General features: G+C 41.7%; 1 protein-coding gene across 1 annotated transcript in view; it reads left to right on the forward strand.

Annotated features, from left to right (window-relative positions):
* Nucleotides 1-13,713, forward strand: part of MALRD1 (MAM and LDL receptor class A domain containing 1) — a 3,359,462-nt gene that overhangs the window by 1,854,711 nt on the left and 1,491,038 nt on the right. The window lies entirely within an intron of this gene.

Consider the following 13,713-nt stretch of genomic DNA (forward strand, 5'->3'; position numbering starts at 1 on the left):
AACCTTAAATAAATATATATTCTTACTATACACTGGCCTGGTTCCTAGCACCATGGTGGTACAGATGGTATTTTTTGCGGTGGTGTGAGACAGGTTGGAGGCTTTACTAAAGTTGAATCTGTAGAAGCGCTTTGGGTGCGTGCCACCTTTCTTGGGGGGAAAGGAACTCCCTGATTTGAGAGTGACTTTGTGGACACAGATTAAGCACCACTTAGCAAATGATGTTCACATGTAAAAATATTGTACCCTGCGTGTGAACCACGCCATATTTAAATTAAACACACATACACGCACATCCTGCACCACAACTAGACTCTCGTTGGCCTATCAGGGAATAGGGCAATGCCCAAAGTGCAGACGCCTCATGCTAGTGTGGACCAGTGTCTTGTCAAAGTAGGCCAGTTTCATTAGTTTCTTCATTGCCCAACTAATAGTTTTAGCCATTGTAACAGATATTCTTTAAAATACACAATTAGCAACAACCACCCCCCAAAAAAAGTACCCTTGGGTATTACTGAACCAGTCTGTCACAAAAGGAATGAATTGCCATGTATTTATGTATTTATTTATATTTTTACATTTATGACTGCAGCACATGCATTCATTGGTGCCAAATAACATTTTGTGCCCCAGTCCAACCCTGACCTCAACTGTGATTTTTTTACAGATTGGTCTCAGGGACTCTCCACTCCTGCATCCATTAGCAAGTTGCACATACAGAGGGCACCCTCCAACCCACCCCCTTCTAGTTGGCCTGCCCCTTTAAGACGCACATGATATTTGAGAGAATTAAATCAGTGCCATCACTATTAAGAATATCCTGTGCCACTATCAAACTCTGTTTGTGAGCAAAGAAGCAGCACTCTTGTGCATAATGGGAGTCTCAGCACGAGACAGCGTCCCTGATATTTACAGAGTATGGGTTTAAATTGGGTTCTCGGGTATCATGATGCTGATGACGTTACCTACGTCTAAGACCATATTCACAGTAGAGCATTAGTGAAAAGTATGTATCTTTCATGATAGAGGGATAGAGAGCTAAAAAGAAACAGCAGAAGGATAAAAAAAAAAATGATAAGAGATATGATTTGTCCAGATTCCTAATCATATCCCCTTTCATATTTGTGAACTATGACGTCTTTTTACGATTATTATTCCATAAGGTGACTGCTAAATTTTCCGTTTTATTTTGCAACCTGTTGATGTGATATTTAGAAGTAAATGCTAATTAATTGTCGGCTTACACATTCATATTTTACTTTGCGTTCGTTGTGTACTCAGCAACAAACACAATTCTAAATCTATCATATAATTTATATTAGGCCGTAGATCAATATGTTCCTGTGATATTGCTCACTATATGCTCGAGGGTTTATGTCAAATATGGAAGGCAAGTAGTCCCAGGCATGACCATTATGGAATATTTCAGGTTATCCCGGGCTCTTTCTCCTCTCCCACCTCTATCTCCACCTATGGCATCCCCCAGGGCACCAACCTTTCTCCCTGGCTCTTCAACTTCTTTCGTGCTCCGCTGGCACACTTAATTTCCACCTACTCCCCTTAATTCCAGTGTTATGCAGATGACATACAATTCTTCTTCAAACTTTCGTCTGATCCTCTTCTTACTTCATTCATCATTCCTGACTGCCTATTTGCCATCCACTCATGGTGTGCCTCCAACGATCTCTGCTTCAATTCCAGCAAGACTGAGATCCTTCCCATTGGGACGCCTGCTCCCTCTTTTTTCCCATCACTCTGGCCACCTTCTAAGGCTTCTCCTTCATCTTAAGCCAAAAACATTGGCATAATCTTCAACTCCTCTCTTTCCTTCCTCCCACACATCCAAGACCTTGCAATAATAGCCACTTTCAACTTCACCTCCTCAAAGGAATCTTCCCTTTTCTCACCTTTCCCCTGAAGCTTGATATATCTAGAGCTCTTGTACTCTCTAGGCTTTATTACTGCAATAGCCCCTTCCTTATTCTGCCCTCTACCTCTCTATGTCCTTTACAGTTAATACAAAATAAGGCTGCAAGACTTATCCTTGGCCTCAACCCCAGGGACCGCATCACACCAGCCCTAAAAACTCTCCATTGGCCCCTGGTTGCTGCAAGAATCAAATTCAAATACATCTGCATCATCTATAAGGCTGTCCAACTGGCTCTCACTAAATACACTCCTTCAAGATATTTAAGTTCCTCTGGCCCCAACTCTCTGCATGTCCAGCTCTTCGTTAAATGGTGATCTCTTTCCTCGGCTGGCTCCCTCCTATGGAACAGCCTCTCCCTCCCGCTTCATGTTGAGCCGATCTCCTCAAATTCCGGAATCTCCTCAAGACTTTCCTTTTCACTTCCTCCTTCCTGCCTCCCTCCTTTGCGAAAACCTTACAGTCACTGAAATTGGTGACCAGGGCCTTTATGTGTCCACCTGGGCCCTGGCCTCCCACCCCCAATCGCCTTCAGCCTCCGACCACTCCCAGCACTTGCCTCGGCACCCACTGGCCTGTGATATCACAGGCCTGCACTTACTTATTGGCATTTCCCTCTGTGTTACTCCTAGCACGTACACCCACCCCTTTTTCTCTCTGAACTTGTATGTTCTGAATGTGCACAAGGCCTAGTAGTACTGGCTCTCTCTTTCATGTTATATTTGCCTCTCATTGCCATGTTCCCTCCCTGTTGCCTTGTGAGCACTTTGAAACAAAATTTACTTGATATATAAGCGCCTTACCAATGCACAATAAATAAATACAATAATACTTCAAAAAGCGCACGTTGTTAGAGTATTGTGTTCATGATTTATAAGACAGACTTTAATGCCAGGGAACAAAACGCTGTTCAGCTCCCGACAAAAGACACCAGTAAGTGAGCCATACCATAAAACTATTCCAGGAGCTGCGGGGGACACACCAGATGGTTGTTATTAAGTTTGGGCACACTGACCCTGAGGATCACCCACAGCTGTGGGGACGCAGTGTGGGAGCAACTTCCTGCCCCTATAATTTGTAGTTCAGGAACATTGGACTGTATTACAGACACTGTGCATTGGCTTAAGTGCAATTTGGGCTAGGGCACGCATTGTCCTAGTGCAACAAACATAATATTCGATACCAAAGATCAGCGCACGGTGGAAACCGAACTGAAGCCGCCAACAGCACACCACTTCTCTCACTCTCATACTCCCTCTTCAACCGACTAACCCTACCTGCCCTCCTGTTACAGATCCACCTGAGCGCCTGAGGACCAATTGCGTTGGTGATGGTGCGCTAAACAAATACCTTTAACAGTAACATTCAAATATTTGAACCAGAGCAAAAGCAAAACCTTGCCCTGGTGCAAAAATGCATTGAAGAAACAAGTGCAATGCCTTCCCGAGTGCACATTTCATGTGCGCCAGTGTAAGATTTCTTGTATACCACCTTCGATAGGCAAAGTGCCATAAAGCTACTGACTTCTACAGAAAGCATCCTGCTTTGCATACCATTCTATCTACAAGTGGGAATCAGTGAAGGGATACCTGGATTGGAGTGATATGTTCATATGGCGTGCTCCCACTGCAAGGCATGCAGCAGATTGGAAATCAGCTCGTATGTGGTCCTGTATTCTTCATTTACGAAGAGTATGGCAACGCTGACTCATTGCCAATAAAGTGGTAATAAAGTGCAGCTCATTTCTCCATATTATATTGAATTGCTATCAGCAGAGTGAATGACTGTATTCCAGTGGACAGGCACACTCTTTCCTAAACGTCATCTAATGCCTTAAATTGCTTTCTGCTCCCCTTATTATTCTTTTGCAACACCAACGTTGTTGCAGTAGAGTGCTTTCGGCGTGTAATTTCACCATGTAATTGAGGATGATTATTAATACTACTGGGAAGCCGGAAGCCAAAGTCCAACTCCTGCCTGTTCTCGGTTATGCTTTGTAAATCAATATTTAAATCCATTGACATAATAAACAGTGTACTTGGCAGTGGCATGGCCTATGAGATACCTCAGTGCATTTAAGAATGCATTGCAAGCTATCAACACGTCCACCTGATGTGCAGGTGGAGTATAGTGTGAGTCGAGACAAATTAAGTATTCTAAATTGGGCTCCTTGACGTAGCCAGAACATCTTCTGAGTATTCGTGCTTATGCATTGTAAATCAGTATGTAAATGCATTCATATAATCAACACTCTACGTGCTAGTGGCATGGGCTAGGGTATACGTCTGTACATGTAAGAGTGAATTGCATGTTAGCATTACGTGCACTAGATGGCCAGATAATCTGATATCATTAGAGTCAAATGGACTCCAATCTAGGTTGCCTTCCGTTGACATGGTCTGAACCTTTTCTTCCCTCCTCAATTCATTTATCAATGCCATGCTATGAAGAATCTGTACCATGAGTGGTCAGCGAGCTTCCACAGGGGCACCCTGAATGCATCAGCAAACTCCTGCCCTGAGATGAGTCTACCTGATTCTCTTTCTGGCAGCTGATGTGTCCAAAACGTCATATCATTCATTCTATTTTGAGCCAGTCTGCAATTCTAGTCCTACTGTGCTAATGTCAGATTCGAGAGTTCACTTTTCTTATACACATCGGAGAGCTTTCATTGGGGCGTCTATTATGCTTGCTGCCTGGAGTGAAGCACATCCTCATATTTTGGGTATGTTATTTATCAATGTACAGAATTGTATGTTGGAGAGTCTATAAAGAAAATGAACAGTAACAAGCATTGCACAGGAGTACAACATAGGACACTCAACCCAGCATAATCTCCCCAACCTCCTGAACCTCAAGCTGGCATATGGGCAGGTCATACATATTTCTGAGGATCGGTGGGCATGGATATTGGGGGTGAAGATGTGGTTGAGGTGAAGTTGATTCCAGACGTGGAGGTAGTATATTGCAGCAGATGGAAGAAAGAGGGACGTAGATTGTATAATAGGATAGTGGCGAAATTAATTAAGACTGCGCAACAACACTCAGAGATACCGTGCCATAATGAACAGGCACCTGGGATGATCTATATGCATTTGTTTAATAACAAGTCCAATGAGACATTGAAGTAGTATCTTCACTCTTTCACAAGGTACAGGCCCCACACCACCCCATTGGAGAGTTGATGTATTCCCCCAGAACAAGTTGAACGATTCAGAACTTGTTGAGATCATGCTGGGTAATACAGTCCATTCTGTGATGGCAACAGATTGACCTCTTCTCCACAAACGTTCCTTGGCCGATAGCTACCATCTCCTTTGCCAAGACTGATGTGCTTTTAATTTGGTCTCTAAGAAAAGGCTGCATGTTTTCCCATCCTGTGTTTGACGAGACGTAATATATAATCCTGTATTGGAGACGAGAGAATATATCCTATGTATCGCTCACTATAGAGTTGAACTGATGACAATACGACACCCAGAATCTGACAATGTATCTAATGGGGAGATGAGTAGGAAGGGGGACATTAATGTGTTTCTTCTTAACAGACAGACACACATTCTTCTATGTATCTCTCAGTGCCATGGCAGTGGAAAAAATAATTGTGCCCCAATGACAGTGACTGTCAAATACTGCACAAGCCTTGTTAGCTGACTGCACATCTATCTATAGGTCAGCATCAATTTGTTTAATAATGAGGGTAACACGACTTCTACTGCACAGAGTTCCTGTAACGCTTTTTGGAAAGATGTAAGGTGGTGTTTGTGACAAAATGACTAATTTGCAGCAGGATTACAACCATGTGTTGTGGCAAAATTGTCTATTCAGCCCCAACACTACTGAAAACCTACAGTGATCCCAATAATAACTTTTGAAAAAGGCAGGATCAAAAGATGTACTTCCTTCTCCTTTAATGCTAATGTTGGCCAATGATAGGCTCTACTCTTAAGAGTGTTGTGATTGTGATGACAATAGCAATCCAAACAGAAATAGTACAACAGTCCAACATACAGGAATGACCAATCAAGGTTCTATACATATATCCTGTGTGGTGCAATCAACAGCCCTAAGCCAACAGAACTAAAATGGGTACTAGAAAAATGACCTGCCAGCCTTCATAAAAAAGAACACCGTTTTCACACTGAAAAATTGTCCAATTAAGGCAGACTGTGGGGTTTCTGCAAGTAGCACAGTGAAGGGCCATGTGAAGAAGGCCTAACTGTCATTGCAAAAGCAAAGGCCGCATTTTTATTCACAGTGGCAGAAGAAATTCAATGGTCCCTTTCACATGAAAAACAGAATTTTCAAACACTGACACAAAAGCGGGTTTGCATGTGTGTTTACGGTTCAAAGCAAGATATGAGCACACTGTACCCCTGCCAACATAAAGATGTCAGGAAAGCGACTTGGTGTGAGTTGACAAAAATTAATGTATATCATGCTTCACATGCAAAATACTGGCGAACAACTGAAAAGAAAAGCCCACTTTGTTGCCATGAAGATTACATTTAGGCCAAGACCCTTTTGGCTTGTTGGTGGGAAAGCTTCACAAAGAACTCCCCCACCCATCCAGCCTAGTTTTGGCATCCTAACTGTTTACAACTGCAATAAAATGTGTCCTGCTTGAGGAGTGTTGGAAAATAAACCTTTGTTAGACTTGCTGTCTCTGCAGGACAATTTCCCTTGGCTGGTGCATGTCTGGAATGCAGGGAGGAGGTGTGAAAACAGTGGCTGCAATCAAGACTGAACTCTGAATTCAACTTCAAAGAGACTAATAAAAACACTGGGCCAGAGAGGCAAATGGATCTGAGGACAGAGGGCTCCAATTTACATATCACAAAGATTTGCTATTAATGTAAAATGACTATTATCGTTTAGGCCTTTTTCTTATCAACCATAAGCCATACTTTCTTGATAGACATGTCATTTTTTAGGTAATTTGCAGGTGGTTTTCATCCATCTACAACTCAGGGAACTATATTGGCCATATAGAATGGGTTTCAGGCTGATCAAAAAATTTCCAAATTTGAGAGTTGGCAAACAGCTGGAGAGTGAAATTAGAAAGACAGATTATAAATGGCATGTTCCTTATGATTATGCTTTTTGTAACAACAGCAGAAAATTGCCAGACGGCCATCCAACATAGTGCGGACATGGCTTTTGGTTTATTTAATTCCCCATGATTTGCTGAAGCAGAAGATATGCAAATTATGACAGTCACTAGAATGATGTTGACGTTTTGCCACATAACTAGTTTTTTGCAAAACGATTTGACATGAGAACAAAAGGGATTTCAAATGGGAATTGACATATGTTTGCTCCAGACTGATAAACTAATCCTTAGAGAGGGACTGGAGTTGGGAGGAAAGAGAAGGGTAACTGGCCAATCCTATTTGCAAGAACTCTTGGAAAATAACTAACTCTTGGAGTGTTGGAAATAAACCTTTGTTAGACTTGCTGTCTCTGTAGGACAATTTCCCTTGGCTGGTGCATTTCCGGAATGCAGGGAGGAGGTGTGAAAACAGTGGCTGCAATCAAGACTGAACTCTGAATTCAACTACAAAGAGACTAATTAAAACACTGGGCCAGAGAGGCAAATAGATCTGAGGACAGAGGGCTCCAATTTGAATATCACAGAGATGTGCTATTAATGTAAAATGACTATTATCATTTAGGCCTTTTTCTTATCAACCATAAGCCATACTTTCTTGATAGACATGTCATTTTCTTGGTAATTTGCAGGTAATTTTCATCCATCTGCAACTCAGGGAACTATATTGGCCTTATAAAATGGGTTTGTGGCTGATCTGAAAATTTTCCAAATTTGAGAGTTGGCGGACAGCTGGGGGGTGAAATTAGGAGGAAAGATTATAAATGGCATGTTCCTTATGATTATGCTTTTTGTATCAACAGCAGAAAATTGCCACATGGCCATCCAACATAGTGCAGACATGGCTTTTAGTTTATTTAATTTCTCATGATTTGCTGAAGCAGTAGATATGTAAATTATGACAGTCCCTGGAACAATGTTGAAGTTTTGCCACATAATAGTTTTTGCAAAACGATTTGACATGAGAACAAAAGGGATTGCAAATGGGAATTGACATATGTTTGCTCCAGACTCCTAAACCAATCCTTAGAGAGGGGCTGGAGTTGGGAGGAAAGAGAAGGGTAACTGGCCAATCCTATTTGCAAGAACTCTTACAGGGTAATCATCAAGACTGTACACTTGATGGTGTCATCACTGCTATATTAAATGGATGCACTATGCAGAAGGGAGAGATCTGATTATTTTTACCATCAGGGAGAGCTACTCAACCTTACATTTTGACAGTTGCCAGAAAACACAAAAAAGGAATCTTTGCAGAGATTGCCTCTGGGTCAAGCTGTCTACTTCTGGGAATGCCTAAAAGCTGACTGGGTCCTATGGCGGAGAGCTGGAGGCCATCCTTGAGAGTGGATTTCCTAGACCCTGCTCTGTCCTTCCAGAGGGTTCTGACATGCAGCTGGCTTTCCTGACTTTAAACAGAGGTTTTCTATGTAAGTATAAATTAACCCAGGGTGACCAAAAGGTGGGGGTATATGCTTGCCTTACATCCTTTCCCTTTCTAGTTTGCAGGTGGATCACGGGGGGTTAAAATCTGTGTAGATATTTAGCCTATTTACCTACAAGTATTCACTTAATTAATTCCCCTTGGCAGTACACCATGAGGTGAATTTTGTAAAATTCAAAATTAACAAAGCTCATTCCCAGTGTGTGCTGAAAATATAGACTATAATTTATTGGGTAATTGTTCAGTCCAGCTTCCACAATGCAGGCCTTTCAGTGGAGGGGGGTCTCTGAAATTCAAAATTCTCAAATTATCCAATTTGTTACCATCAGCTTCCCCAACACAGGCCTTCAAGTGGGGGGGAGGTCTTAAATCCAAAATTCTCAAATTGTCCCAATTTTACTGTTTAACTTCCCCAACACAGACCTTTCAGTGAGGGGGTCTGAACACAAACCGCTAAATCACCCAATGTTAATTTTAAACCACATGTGTGGGTGAAATCATAATTGCCATGCATTTGTACCAATCTATACAACCAACTGCTTGCCTTTTAAGCGTGCAGGAACATCAGAATTGCTCAGCATTCCACATCTAAACAACTTTTTTTCATTGACCAATTTGATTATTTCTTGAAGTGTAATCTGTAAAAATGAAAATTATTGTAATATGTGTGATTTCTTTGTGTAAAAAAAAATGGGAGCCACAACAAAGTGGTCTGTGTAGTTTATTGTGGTTTCTATTACTTTTAATTTAAATAAATACTAACATATTTCCTGTACACTAGCCTGGTTCTTGGCTCATTGGTAGCTCAGGGGGAGAGATCCAAGGGGTATTAGATGAATTGGAGATAGGGCTGAATAATGACATTAACCGTTTATTGTGTGACACTTACCTTGGGGAAGGAAGGAGCTTTGTGTGTTGAGGGGTGCCTATCAATAAACCGTTATAAATCATACTTCAATTAAACACACCGATGTACACGTGTAACTGACTATAAAAAACTAGCAAAACCCCACCTTTTTGAAAGAATATAGAATGAAGAGGATGCAAGATTTCTGATTAATGTAGCAAGAGTTAAAGGCAGTGAATTACAAGCAATATCACCAAAAAGAATATTCCTTCATGACAAAGGTGCTAATGGGTGAATTAGCAGTTACTAGAGCTGAACAGGTGATGTGCTCAGCTTGGTACAATGTAGCACTGAACCATCTTGATGAATACAGCAACTGCCATAGAAGTAGGTTCAAAGAATTGTCAAAAGTGCACCACTGGTCCTCATGGTTCAAAGGATTAAAAGGGTTTAAAAGACAGTCAAACAAGGTTGAGTCTTGTTTGAGCATGGTTCAAATGTATAGTATGCAGGAATTCAACTGTTGGGCTTCTTCTTGGTTCTGTGTACATGGACCCAGGGACTCGGGGACAGGTTTGTGCCTTTTGCATTTCATTTCCACCCAGGGGAAGTCATCTGGCACCTGTGTTAAGCCTACACACCAGTGATGCTGGCAGAGAATGCAGATCTTTGTCCAACTGCTGTTCAAGCCCAATATTCCTTTGGGATATGTAGCAGGCAGAGATTGCCTCTGCCTTGGAACACCTGCCTTCACCTCTGACAGAGAGCTTTGGAAAGGGCTGCTCTCCCAACAGGTTCCAAATGTATTCTTCTGTTCATCTTGAAGGGTCCAAATGAATAAAAGAAGGATTTGGAGAGGCCCTTCCTTATTAAGGCAAAAGGTTGCAGAGAACCTTGTGTAACACATGCCTGTTTTAAGGGGTTGAATCCCTGCTAAGTTAACACATGACTTTTGCCACTTTATATCATACCCAAAGTGATTTGCTGTGCAGGAAGTGAAGGAGTCAGGAAGGAAAGACTGACTGTGTAATGTAGCCCCTTCGCAACCTGCAGATTCAAAGTCCCTTTGGTATGCAACACCCTGCTGTGAGGCTGGCCCTTTTGTGGGTGTGTGCCTCCCTGAAGCATGACCCTCATGACACCCCTACCGAGAGATTCCTGTAATTGAGAGAGAGTATTACCTGATCTAACAAACATTCAAAGAGAGGCAACTCCCAGGCCTGTCCATATCTGGCCTGAGCTCAGTATTGATATGAGAGTGGTACAAATCAGATGTGGCTCTAATAGGTATGAGAACTATTATCTAAAATAACAACACCCAGGTATGGTTTATCTTTAAAGATTACCCTGCCACCAGATGATAATGTATCACAATTATTGTGGTTGTTCGATCAGGGTTGCATATTTAAATGCAACCCTGTCTACAATGGCATCTGCTGCCACAGCATCAGTGTAATGGGCCACATGTGACCTCTGAACCTGCTCTGCGCCACTGTATAGTAGGAGCTGCAGGTGAGGACACTGATGCAGCAGGGCACATGTGCTCACCATGTGTTTGTCATTGAGTTTACTGAATGGTGGGTCTTTTTAGCAGGCTACCCATTCTGAAATGGATTATTAATACAAATAAAAAAGCCAGTGCTTTTACATCCTTTCCATCTGGCAATACTTCACAGCATGTAATACTATCCCTGTACCGGAGGCAACTCCTGTAATTGATTATATTCAGTCATAGCAAGGGCAAGCATTTGCATTCCTCTCTCAGTTTCCCCAATCAGCGTCCACTATTTTTTTTACCAGACTGTCATCAAAAGCCTATCATGGGATGTTAGCTTTTGCTTTAATCAACCATTACCAGCATGATGTTTCTCATTAACATTTCACCTTAATGATCAGGACAATGCTCATTGTATGGTTGTTTCCAACCTGTGTTTAACCTATTTTGCTTGCTATAATGGCATTACAATGTAGGGGAGGGCTGCAGAAGCCTCATCATTTCTTACCCTTCTTATGCATTCTCCACTGTGCCTTGGTCACAACATGGGGCTATGTGGATAACAACTTTCACAGAATTGCCCTAGCTGCAAGAGCCTAAAATTGTTCTTATCTTAGATTTATGTTGTGACTTATATACTGGCCACCTATAATGGAGATGATACAGCCTGTATTGGCAACAAATTAACAGTATTTTTACTCTCAGCAGGCTTTTGCACCTCTTAAATCCTGGTGGCATGTTCAATCACCCACTCCATGTATTTGGCGAGAGCATGGAAATATATAGTTATGAACTACCTATTAATGGTGTTCACCCGCTGGGAAGTCTTAGCAAATGCCTGCTTTAACTCCTGCACATACTCCCTAGGTGCCTGATCTTCCCCACACTGCAAGTTAAAGGCAGCCTTACGGGTCTCTTGTAGGTACTGGTGGGTGATTTTTTTTCAACATGACCACCTTATGGGTGGACCATTTATGATGATCCTGGTCCTCCAGTCCTGCACATAAACTGGAGTACTCTGGTGAGAAAGTCCATCTAGCAAATGCTATACAATTCACATATTTCATTATCTGAAATTATGCCATCATCTGCTCATAAAGTTCCAGGTGCTCCCATACTGAATACTCTGCATTCTTGTGGTATGTGGTCAGGAAGTTCTTCATGGCCTTGATGTGTCTAATTGGGTCTTTCAGATTGGGAATGGTGCCGCACCTTGATCAGTGGGCGTTTTCCCATATCCTGATTGGTCAGGAGGCCTCAGGTCTTGTTTATAATTTTCGATTTCCTTGGTAAAGCTCTCACATCTGAGTCTCTCCTTATTTACGTGTTGTTGGCAGTCAGATAGCTGGCTTCTTAATTTTGACACTAAGGCCTGATTAATCTCAGGCACCTTGCTCTGAGATACCAACCGATCCCTTGTTTGCTGCACCTCGTGCTGAAGTGATTCATATTCACTCTGTTAGCTTTGTATGCTGCGTGCATATTCATGGTGCTTTTCCTTCAGGAGAAAAATCTTTCTCGTGTTCATCCCGACATTTTGCTGCCTCTAACAGTTCAGTTTCTATTTGCCTCTTTTGCTCTACAAGCTCATTCCTTTCTTCTCTAATTCTGGTCAGTTCCTGAGAACCTGATAGTTCCTTTTGTACTTTCATTTCCAAATAATGTATCCTCTTTAATAGGATGCTGTTATCCTGATTTAAGAGGTTTTTTTTTCTGAGCAAGCAGTATCCTCTGTTGTTTAAGAGTACTTACCTGCTGATGTATCTGATTAAAGTGATTTTGGGAATCAACCCCTTTGGTAATTAACTGACAGTCTTCATTTTTTTATTTGCAATTGAAAGGCCATAATGTCATCCAAACTGACTCTATTATGAACATCCTGGTCATTCAGCTTGTGTTGCAGTGTGCTCAAATTTTGTACACATTCTATGTGCATTTTTCAGTGCACAAAATTGTTTTTCATGCTCGCTCTCCACCCTCTTGCTGCAGTATTGTCAGCCCATCTTTGAGTTGTTGAACTAGATCCTGGGTGTGTAATAGGTCTCCAGCCTTATTCATCCTTCTAGCCTCACTGTGTTTCCAACACTCTTGCACTAAAATAAAAAAAAAATATAAGATTTTTGGTCATATAAAATTCCTGAAGTCCTTAGTGAAATATGTTTCCTTCAAGCCAAATATCACTGCTTACTGAGGTTACCTCATGCACAATTCTGGTTTGCCAGTTTCCAGCACTGTCCTCAACCCATTCTCCTTTAAGGAATAATTTAGTTAGGAGATGCTCCCTGGTTTCACCAATTTGTACAGTAGTAATTTTCACAAGGGCTTTTTGCACCTTAGTAACACTGTTCCAGTTTTTATTTTCCTCACACACATTCTTAAACCCTCTTAATTTTTCACTGACACCTCCCTGGAACTCAGGGGTCAGGTCCTTGTGGCACTTTAACAAACCAAAGATGACTTTCCCTTCACCGTAATGCAGATGCATCAAAATAAGCAGTCTGTCAAAATGCGCTTGTAACGGGTCAGAAATAATCAGCTAAATCCCAGACTAGCCCCTCATGTGTAACCGTTTATTGAGAAGCCACCCTCAACACAGGCATTTCCTTCCTTCCCCAATTAACGTGGCACAACAAATGTTTTAATGGATTCCTTTATTCAGCCCTACCTCAGACACATATCATGCCCATTGGATCCCTCCTCCTGAGCTAACAATGAACCAGGGATCAGGCTGGTGTACGGGAAATGTATTGGTATTTATTTAAATGAAATGAATAGAAATTAGCACAAAAATGTCAAACACCATTTATCCATGGCACAAAACAATCAACTTCTCTCCATATGAATACATCTTAAAAGTGAGTTGAAAAAAACACAATCACAATTCTTCACT

Source organism: Ambystoma mexicanum, chromosome 2q, assembly GCF_040938575.1.
Source record: "Ambystoma mexicanum isolate Mex_15411 chromosome 2q, UKY_AmexF1_1, whole genome shotgun sequence".
NCBI lineage: Eukaryota > Metazoa > Chordata > Amphibia > Caudata > Ambystomatidae > Ambystoma > Ambystoma mexicanum.